Below are 12,106 nucleotides of genomic sequence, written 5' to 3' on the forward strand. Positions count from 1 at the left end.
TTTCCTATCCTGGTTACATGTGTTGGAGGTTTTTGATGTAAATTTTTGGGACTTTGGACTTTTCTAATTTTTAATTCAGTTTTTACTCTGTTTAAGCTATGATAGCTTACTATATGTATATGTTTACCTCTGTTGTTTTATAGATTTTGGAATCAAGTTACGAGCTCGGGGATCGTCAGCAAAGTCTATCACATTATCGACTATTTTCGATACTTTATAAGTTAAATTTCGAACTTATGGCATGTATAGGCTAGATAATGTTTGGAAATGTTGCATTCTGGTTTGTATGTATATAAGCCATGCGAAAATGGCTTGTTTATTTATGTTAAGTTCGATTTAAGTTTGAATATACTATGGATATGTTTGGTTGTGATTTTGATTTTTTTGGCCATTCTATATGTTTATATGTGAACCATGGTTAATATATATTTGTCAATGTCGATGAAATTATGCCAAAGTATATGTGTTTTGTATCATTGGTATGCTGTGAAATTGTAATTGGACATTTTTTTTAGTGATATGCTTAATATATAAGTGGAATATATTAGGTAAATAGCTATGCTTTGAAGTATTGATATCCGGTTATGTGATGAAGTAGGTAAGGATAATATTTGTATGTCTTTGATCATAGATTGTAAATATGATTTTAGGTGTAATAAAAAGCTTGTGAAATGACCATGTCTTGATTCGGAAAATAGGTGAATTAAATTTTGGTGGATGTTAGATAATTGGGGTGACATGTATTTAATACTTAGCCGAATATGTGATTATTGAATTAGTTTTGAATATGACTTTTGTTAGTTTGCCTGATAAGTGATAATAGCATGTTAAAATTCGATTTTGGTATGTTAAAAATGTTGGACAAATAGTTATTATATATTGTACTTATATATATAATTGATGTGTTGGTGTGAAAGGTAAAATAAAATGTTTGATTATTCGGTTTAGTTCTTGGAAATGCTTCATGCGTGTAAAGTGATACAGCATGTAACACCCTAAACCCGGCCTAGACGTTATGGCCGAATCTGGCTTGTTACATCGAAGTGCTATTCAAAAAATAGGACTTGTCGTTAAGAGTCCGAATTTAAGTTAAAACCTTTTTAGTTTTTATTGCTTGAGAAGATTTGGCAAATTAAGTTGTTACTAATCGAAATCAATTTGTCAAAATGATTGCCATATTTATCACCGTTTATTCCTTAAACTAAATAAATCGCGGAAGCTTTTAAAAACCTTGAAGATTAAAATGCGTGCTTTCCTTGAAAATAGTTATTATTTTGAAAACTCACATTTTCCTAGTCTAGCAGTTTAAGGTAATAAATCAAAGCCCAAATAAAAGTTAAAACCACAAATGACCTTATTACAGAATCAAAACCCAAAGCAAAATTTTAAATATAAATAAAGTTAAGCATTAAAAGTTACGGTCGTGCGGCCACCTCCGAGTCCCTCGCGGCTCCGAATCGTCTAAGGCTAGGGATTACCTACACAGTTAAAAACAGGGTGAGTTTCTGAAAACTCAGTGTGAAATCCCCTAGAATAAAAATAGTCAGTAAGATAACAGAATGCAGAAGCAATCTGGGCTAAAGCCCTTTTTAGTAACAGAATAGTGTGGGTAGCCCAATATAGTAACAGAATCAAAAACAGAATACATGTGGGCCTAAGCCTATTATAATGACAGTATCAGTAACAGAAATGCAACAATGCAACAATGCATTCCATCCCAATCCAGCCAACACACCACCCGTACCAACCAACACATCATGTGGGGATAAAATCGACCCACCCAGCCAGCACACCAATATCGCAGCATAGCTGCTAGAAATAATAATGTAGCAAAGCTGCCAGATATATACACGACTTACAGCCATCAGTAGCAGTAATTTGATCGGCATAAAACCATCAGTAGTTGTAATATGATCAGCACACAGCCATGGGCAAATATGGTCGACACAGAGTCATCAATAAATATGATAGGCACATAGCCATAAGAAAATACGATTAGCACAAAGCCAGAAACAAGATGGCACAAAGCCATATTTAGGTTCGCATAGAGCCATAATTAGATTAAGCAGCATTAAGCCGTCTGTCGGTCCACAATCGTTCATGCAACCTGTGTGACCTTAATAGATCAATACTGGATCCACATTTGTCTCATGCGACCCTATCAGAATAGTACTTCCTCCATATCAATGTCCCAACCCCATGCAATATGTCGTGTATGTCATGCTCAATCATCACACATGTATGCAGAATGGCCATGCTCAGTAACAGTTATTTAAACATATATTAAAAGCATATCAGTTTTACAACCACAGTCAAGTCAGTTAAAACACAGTCATATAATCACAGTCAAATCAGTCAAATTCATAGTCTAAGTAGGTCATTTACCCATAAGGGCAAAACAGTCATTTTACCCTACAGGGGTATTTGGGAAATTTACACTACAGGGGTATTTGGGATAATTTTACAATCTGAGGGTATTTTGATAATTTTACAATCCGAGGTATTTTGGTAATTTTAAGAACTAAGGGTATTTCAAAAATTTTACAATTCGGGGGTATTTCGATTTTTTACAAACTGGGGTATCTCGATAATTTTACAAATCGGGGTCTTAATGACCCAACAGAAGCTCCACTATCGCCTCCAGCGACTTAAGTAACCTAAACAGACCTAACAGTGTAAATGGGTCTAAGGCCCATACTCGGCCAAAGTGGGCCCACACACTCATATAGCTCATTTAGCCTAGAAACAGCCACAGCTAAGCGAACATCACAGTCCAAGCAACACTTACCACAACACATACATTTATCCATATGGGGCACACAAACTCATTGGGCCCACATGGCCCATTTAGCCCAACGAGGCCTAGATCAACCCAAGCCACAAGAGCACCTGTGGTGGCCTCTACGGTCTAACGCCCATGTTCATGGGTTCGATTCACCTCACGTGTGATTGCACACCCATGTGGCATCATACGCCATATTTCTAGCTTTTCGGCATTTCTCCGATCTACAGTCATAGCTGTGTAAACAACACATACTTTCAGCTTTCAAACGATTATCGAATACCGCATACAAATACACCCGCTTTAGGCTTTTCAACCGATCATCAAGCATAGCATACGGTTACACACCTGATCACGTAGAATACTAAGAACTTCTGAGCTCTAGAACCTATTCAAACATAACAATGGTTAATCACTTATCAACAAAGTTAAAAGAACATTAACCAAACCTCTAGCCGAAGGATCGACTACCACTTGCCTTGACTCTAACGGTCAACTGTGATTTGCCTACTTTATCCAAAGTTTGGTGCAGTCACCCTTCCGCAACCCAACCGAAAGTCCCGAATTGCTGATACCCTACATCGCTTAAACTTGGGGGCAGAAGCTACGCGTCCACTCCCAGTCAGCACCGCTATCATCACTTTATTGATAGAACCCCCTTTGCTCATCAAGAGTTCGATTAACAGAGATTACTTGCCAAATCGAGAACAGAAATGGAGAGAGTATGGGATGTAGAAGTAGAGAATCCGTTAAACCAAGGCTAAACCGAAAGGGGTTTGAGAAGGAAAAATAAGAAGTACTCGGCCAATAATTGAAAAGGAAATATTAGAGGAGGAGAGCAGAGATTCAGAAATTAAGAGAAAAGATTGAGAGGAAGAAATCAAATTCGGCTTAAAAAAAGAAATAAGAATGCCCAAAATGAGAGTGCCTATTCGGCCAAAGCAAGAAAAGAAGTCAATATTCAATCCCAAAATTTGAGCAAGAAACACAAGAGAAAAGGCAATAGAGAATTTGGCACACAAGGAGTAGAAACCAAAACTAGATTTCAAACACCTCTAAAAACCCGAAATTGAGCAAAGAAAAACTGAAATGTGACCACAATTTCCCCTAGCCAAAATTCTCCCTTTCCACCATCCCAATTCGGCATAAACACTCCTCCAAAGCAACTCTCCTATTTCAAATTCCTTAATTTTCTCCACAAATCACTCAACATCCAATTCAACTTTCCTTGAAACACTCATGACCAATTCAACCTCAGAGTCTCAGTCCAACTCCACCTCCTTCTAAGCTCAGCCAGCAAAATAAATAATTCCTTTACCTATTCCACAAATTGAACCTTAGACCTCACGAATTGAACCTTAGACCTCATTCACACCATACACGCCACCTTGCCACTAGACTACAAGCTCCTTTTATGATATATTTTAACCACAAATATTTAAAAAATCTTACTTCCAAGCACCAAGGGTTTTATTCACTAAAAACAAAAATTTAGCTAAAGCCCAGGTTTGAACCCAGGACTTATCCAACACTCCCAAATATGCCCAAATACTTAGCCACTAAAGCTAATATGCAATTTGTGATATTTCTCGCACACATAAACTTTTGTGTGTTCCCACGCTCAAGGCCTAATCCTTTTAGGCCCAAATTCGGGGCGTTACAGAGCATAATGGAAGTTGACATCAAATAAGGCATATGTATTTAGCATGTTATATATATTCGGCTAAAGTTTTAGTAAATGACCATATGAATAGTAACTCAGGTTTTTAATAAACAATATGAGTTTATGCAAGTTCAATATGTGGCTTTATTATTGTGTTTTACTTATTAAGTAAATCTTATATGACATTTTGTGTGTATTAATGGAACATCAAATAAGTAAGCTGGTTTAGATAAAATTTATAATAAGGTTGCATGTATATTTGGTCTAAAGTAATGAGTAATGAGATGTTTTAATCCATATGCTTATATCCGGCCATTTGATAACGATTATGGTTGGATGGTATTCAATTTATGTGTAACCTGTAATATTTGGTTTGTTTTAGTATATGTTCAAATGTGATGTATTAAGATGATTAATTTCTATGTGTATCCATGAATGTCTAAAAATTGTTTTTCGTTTGGTAATACCTTGTAACCCCTTTCCGACTACAGATACGGGTTAGGGGTGTTACATTTGATTGGTATCAGAGCTATGGTTTAGTCAATTCTAGGACTAACGTAGCACGTGTGAGTCTAGCAATACATGCCATATTATATACTGTGATAGTGTGATGACTCCTAACATTTGAAAATGTATTTTTTGTATAGTAAATGGATCCCGATCGAGTCATAGATAATGATGTCAGGAGTATAGTGCCTGCTCTCACATAAGGGACAGTTTTGGTTGATTCTCGACTGACCTCGAGCAACCAAGAGGGAGAGGCTAAACAAGTCTTTTTTCAAATAATGAACGACTAGTTCACTCAATATATCCGGACGAATCTGGTTGTACAACAACCTCCACCCCGACTAATCCTTCTCTGATACCTGTTATATCTCAAGTGATTGATCCATTGAGATCACATAAGCCTCCAGTTGATAAAATCAGAAAACACAGGGCTAAAGAATTTAGAGCCACTGATGATGATGATGCTGAGCGAGCTGAATTCTGGCTTGATAATACTATCTGCGTGTTTGATAAACTATCTTGTACCCCTGATGAGTGTTTAAAATGTGCTATATCCTTGCTAAGAGACACCGCATATCACTAGTGAAATACACTAGTATCGATGGTTCCGAAAGAACGAGTGACCTAGGAGTTCTTTCAGACTGAGTTTCATAAGAAATACATCAGCCAGAGATTTATCGACCAGAAACGCAAAGAATTTCTAGAATTGAAACAGGTCGCATGAATGTGAAAGAATTTGAACGAAAATTTGTGAGACTCAGTCGATATGCCCGAGAGTATGTTTCGACCGATGCCATAATGTGTAAAAGATTCAAAGACGGGTTGAATGAAGACATTAAACTGCTAGTTGGCATACTTGAAATAAAAGAGTTTGTAGTATTGGTTGAGCGAGCATACAACGCCAAAGAGCTCAGGAAAGAGAAAAGAAAAGCTGACTTTGAAGTTAGAGATTCACGTAAGAGATCATCGAGTATGTCATTCCAGTAGGCATCAAAGAAATTTCGAGATGATTTTAGCCGTTCAAAGGCTACTAAAGGTTATACTAGCGTGATCGGGATAGACCACCTGCGAATTCGAAAGCTACTTTAGTAACTAGTGTTAGTAATGTTAGATCGAGCCAACCCGAGTGTAAACATTATGGTAAACGACATCTTGACAGTTGTAGATTGCATGATCGGGCCTATTTTAAATCTGGATCGATGGATCATTTCGTTCGTGAATGCCCTGAGTTAGCTGAACAAAATACAGTACAGAATGTAAGACCAAGTAACATGTCAGCTCAAGGTAGACCAGCTAGAAATATGGGTAATGTGAGTAGTAGTTAGAGACGAACTAAAGACACAGTAGTTCAATCTGAGGCTCATGCACCTGCCAGAGCATATGCTATACACGCACACGAGGAGGCTTCATCGCTAGATGTTATTACTGGTACATTCACTCTCTATAATACTAGTGTAATTGCATTGATTGATCCTGGTTCGACTCATTCTTATGTGTGTGAGACCTTAGTATTCACTAAGACTTTGCCTATTGAGTCTACTAAGTTTGTGATTAGAGTATCGAACCCTTTGGGTCGGTGTGTTCTAGTTGACAAAGTGTGTAAGAATTGTCCTTTGATGATTCGAGATTCTTGTTTTCTGGCTGATTTGATGTTATTTCCATTCGACTAGTTTGATATAATTCTGGGTATGAACTGGTTGACTTTGCACGATGCTGTCGTAAATTGCAAAAGACTATTGATTTACGGTGCCAGAATGATGAGATTATCCGGATTGAATCTAATGATCTGAATTGTTTACCGGTAGTGATATCTTTGATGTTAGCTCAGAAGTATGTGAGAAATGGTTGTAAACCTTACTTTGCGTATGTGCTTGATAGTAAAGTGGTTGAAAAAAAGATTGAATCAGTACCAGTTGTGTGCGAGTATCTGGATGTCTTTCCTGAAAGTTGTCGGGTTTGCCACCTATTCGAGAAGTAGAGTTTGGTATTGAGTTAATACTGGGGATGACTCTGATATCGATAGCTCCCTACAAAATGGCACCTACTGAATTAAAAGAATTAAAAGCTTAGTTGCAAGAGTTGACAGATAGAGGTTTCGCGCGACCGAGTTTCTCTCCCTAGGGTGCACTAGTTTTATTAGTGAAAAAGAGAGACGGAATTATGAGAATGTGTATCGACTATAGACAGCTCAATAAGGTGACTATAAAGAATAAATATATGTTGCCACAAATTGATGACCTGTTCGATCAACTGAAAGGGGCTATAGTATTTTCAAAGATAAATTTGAGATATCAGGTTACTATTAGTTGCGAGTTAAAGACTTTGATGTGCCAAAGACTGCTTTTCGAACGAGGTACGGACACTATGAGTTTTTGGTGATGCTTTCGAACTCACTAATGCACCTACTATTTTTATGGATTTAATGAACCAGATCTTCAGACAGTATCTGGATCGATTTTTGGTTGTGTTCATAGATGACATTTTGATCTGTTCCCGTGATGAAACTGAGCATGCCGAACATCTAAGACTTGTGTTACAGACTTTGTGAGATAAACAGTTGTATGCAAAGTTCAGCAAATGTGAGTTCTAGTTACGTAAAGTCAGTTTTCTGGGGCAAGTTGTATCAACATTGGGTATTTGGGTATATCCAAGTAAAATTTCAGCTATACTTGATTGGAAACCTCCTAGAAATGTTTCTGAAGTCTGAAGTTTTCTGGGACTTGTTGGTTACCATAGACGGTTCGTGAAAGATTTCTCTATGATTGCAACCCCAATGACGAAGCTATTACAAAAAGATGTTAAGTTTGAGTGGTCAGAAAAGTGTCAGAAAAGTTTTGATCAGTTGAAAGCCCTTTTGACCGAAGCTTCAGTACTATGTCAGCTAGAATCGGGTAAAGAATTTATTATCTATAGTGATGCATCTTTAAATGGTTTAGGCTGTGTTTTGATGCAGGAAGGCAAAGTCATAGCTTATGCCTCGAGACAGTTCAAGCCGCATGAAAAGAACTATCCAACACACAATCTAGAATTGGTAGCTATTGTGTTTACATTGAAGATATGGCGTCACTATCTGTTCAGTGAGAAATGTCATGTTTATTCTGATCACAAAAGTTTGAAATATTTGATGACTCAAAAATATCTGAATTTGAAACAGTGACGATGGCTAGAGTTGCTAAAACATTGTGATCCTGTGATTGATTACCATCCGGGAAATACTAATGTTGTTGCTGATGTTCTAAGCTAAAAATCCCTTTTTTCTTTGCGTGCAATGAATACGCATATGGCTATGTCTAATGATGGTTCGATAATAGCTAAATTAAAAGCAAGACTATTATTTATTCAATAGATTTGTGATGCTCAGAAAGTTGATAATTATTTGTTAACAAAACAGGTCCAATGTGATTCGAATGTTGATTTGGAGTTTCGGGTTGATGCTGAAGGTTGTCTGAGGTTCAAAAACCGAATATGTGTTTCAAGAAATTCAGAGTTGGTTCAGATGATTTTGAACGAAGCTCACAGCAAACGGTTATCTGTTCACCCGGGTAGTACGAAAATGTATAATGATCTGAAACAGCTTCACTAGTGGCATGGTGTGAAGCAAGACATTTCTGACTTTGTTTCGAAATGTTTAGTCTGTTAGCAAGTAAAAGCCGAGCATCAGGTACCTTCTGGATTGCTTCAGCTGATCATGATACCAAAATAGAAATAGGATAGAGTCACGATAGATTTTGTATCCGATTTGCTGTTAACACCGAGCAAGAAAGATGCAATCTGGGTTATTGTGGATAGATTAACTAAATTGGCTCATTTTGTTTCGGTTCACACAGATTACTCACTTGATAAATTAGTTGAATTGTATGTTCCTCAGATTGTAAGATTGCACAGAGTACCTATTTCTATTGTTTCAGATAGAGATCCGAGGTTTACATCGCGATTTTGGAAGAAACTGCAAGATGTTCTAGGTACAAAATTACATTTCAGCATTGTTTTCCATCTGCAAATAGATGGTCAGTCTGAACGAATCATTCAGATACTTGAGGATATGTTGAGATGTTACATTCTCATGTTCAAAGGTACGTGGGAACGATACTTACCTCTGATTGAATTTGTGCACAATAATAGCTTTCAATCGAGTATCAAAATGCACATTATGAGACTTTGTACGGTCGTAAATGTCGTACACCATTGTATTGGACCGACCTCAGTAAAAATAAGTTTCACGGGGTCAATTTGATCAGAGAGACTGAACAGAAAGTAAAAGTGATCTGTGAAAGTCTGAAAACATCGCCAGGTCATCAGAAATCATATGCGGACTTGAAACGAAAAGATATAGAGTTTCAAATCAAGAACAAAGTATTTTTGAAAGTCTCATCATGGAAGAAAATACTCAGATTTGGTCGTAAAGGCAAATTGAGTCCGAGATTTATTGGGTCGTATGAGATTATAGAGCGTATCGAGCCGGTTGCTTATAGACTGTTGTTGCCACCTGAGTTAGAAAAGAACCATAATGTTTTCCATGTTTCGATGCTTCATAGATATCGATTTGATCCCTCACATGTGATTAATCCATCAGAGATTGAGATTAAGTCTAATCTAACATATGAAAAAGAACCGATTTGTATTCTGGCTCGCGAAGTTAAAGAATTGGAAAATAAGAAAATTGCATTGGTGAAAGTACCATGGCATAAACACGGAGTTAAAAAGGCAACGTGGGAGCCACAGGATGCGATGAAAGAACGCTATCCAAATCTATCCACCGATAAGATTTTCGGGAACAAAAATCCCTAAGAGGGAAGAGTTGTAACAGCCCGATTTAGACCCTATTGAGTCAGAAAAATATTTAAAAATTATATTCTGTGTTTATTATGTGTGAATTAATATCCGTGAAATTTTCGTGTTTTAATTTTGTCGTTTGAGTGTCGATTTAATAAAAAGGGCTTAATTGTGTAAAATGAAAATTTGATGGTTTAATTTGTAATGGTTGAATTGTGGTTGTCTTTATAATTTGAAGTGTTTATAATGCAATTTGTCCATGAGAACATGATATGGACGGTTGTGGCCTTAATGAATATGGTTTAGTTATTAAATTATAAAGGTTAAATATGTAAAATGTTAAATATGTTATTATAATAAAACATATAATAAAAGAGATCATGCATTCATTTTTATTACATGACCGAAACATGAGAAAAAAATAAAAGATTTAGGGTATTCGGCACTTTGGAAGCTTGATTCAAGGTTAGTTTTTGCTCAGTTTTTTATAATTTTTACGTTTTTGAGATCGTTGCAATGTAATGTACAAAGCCCATGCTCGAATTTCTGATTTGGATGAATATTTTGAGTTATGCCATTGATGAATAATTGAGCTTTGTGATGTTAGTTGATGAATTATGAAAGATATGTTTTGGATTAATATGTTTTGTATTGGAATTTTTGATGATTTTGAGTAATTAGGACTAAATTGCAAAAATAATAAATTGAGGGACTAAAATGTGAAATAAAAGAAATGTATGGACTTGTATGAACATGGGTAGCATTTGGCCTAAGCATGGTGTGTGCAAATTTTGTATGTTTTGTGTTTTGTGCAATTTAGACTAAATTGTAAAAATTGTAAAATGTCAGGGGTAAAATGGTAATTTAGCCATTTATGTGTTTTTGAACTAAATTGAATGAAATTATGTTTGAATGCATTTAATTTGGATATGTTTAGATCAAGAACCAAAGAAATCAGATTTGGATCGGGGGAAAACCAAAGTTGTCGATTAGACGTCCCGTTCCGATTATCGTTGTTTGAGGTAAGCTTATAAGCAAATAGATGTTGTTAATATGTTGAAATGATCTATGTGAAAGTATATATGTGTTAGCCGAATGTGTATATGCTTGGGAGCTATGTTTACGAATTCATTTCGATCGAGTTACGACGTCCGAAAACCCCGTACGAACCTTAGGAATAGCTAGGATACATATGTCATGACATAGGATTTTCGATATATATGTTCTCGTGTAAGACCATGTCTAAGACATTGACCTCAATATATGTGGTTACGTTAAGACCATGTCTGGGACATCGACATCGTATTTGATTCGTGTAAGACTCTGTCTGGAATAGTGGTATCGATATGTGATAGCATGTAAGACCACGTCTGGGGCGTTGGCATTGTACGATATATGTGATTATCTGAGTATCCTATTATATTTCAAATGGTTCAACGGGAAATGATAAGTTGTGATTGAATGTGTAAAACGAGCTAATGTGATCAGGTATGTGATAGCTTACTATCTATTTGAAATAAAGTAAGTAGGTTACTTGATATGTGTTGCAAATCATATATGATGTAAATGAAAAAATATGTGTTTATGGAAAGTACATTCAGCCAATGGTTATATATAATGATATCATATTTGTAACACCCCGTACCCAAGTCCGTTACCGGAGTCGAATACAAGGTGCACACAGACTTAACTTAATTGTTTTCACAGTCCATAAAAAAAATTTCCAGACAAGCTGGTTACTGCGTCACTGTTGCCTTAAAAATCATATCTGGAGTTTCAAAACTCGAAAATCAGTTTTGTAATTTTTTCCTGAAACTAGACTCATATGTTCATCTACAGATTTTTTTCTAGAATTTTTGGTCGAGCAAATTAGTACAGTTTATTAGTTAAAGTCTCCCATGTTACAGGGGTCGACTACACTGACCTTCGTGCGTTACAACTTGAATATCTCCCTGTTCAGGGCTTCAATACTGATGACGTTTATTTCTATAGAAATTAGACTCAAAGAGGAATCTATACATATATGGTATGACTCCTAATTATCTCTGGTTAATTTATAATGAATTTCCAAAGTCGGAACAGGAAATCCAGAAACCGTTCTGGCCCTGTTTCACGAATACTTAAATATCTCTCAATATACAACTCATATGACCGTTTTGTTTCTTCCATATGAAAGTAGATTCATCAAGGCTCATTTACATAATTTATTCACTATTTAATTCCACTCCTGATATTTTTAGTGATTTTTCACATCCACACCACTGCTGCTGTCAGCATCTATTACTAAAACAAACCATGCCTATTTCATGACTTTTCCTTAATTTAACTAATAATTCATCATGCATGTCCCAAATTATAACCATGATTTGTGTCCAAACATC

Source organism: Gossypium arboreum, chromosome 2, assembly GCF_025698485.1.
Source record: "Gossypium arboreum isolate Shixiya-1 chromosome 2, ASM2569848v2, whole genome shotgun sequence".
Taxonomy (NCBI): Eukaryota; Viridiplantae; Streptophyta; class Magnoliopsida; order Malvales; family Malvaceae; genus Gossypium; species Gossypium arboreum.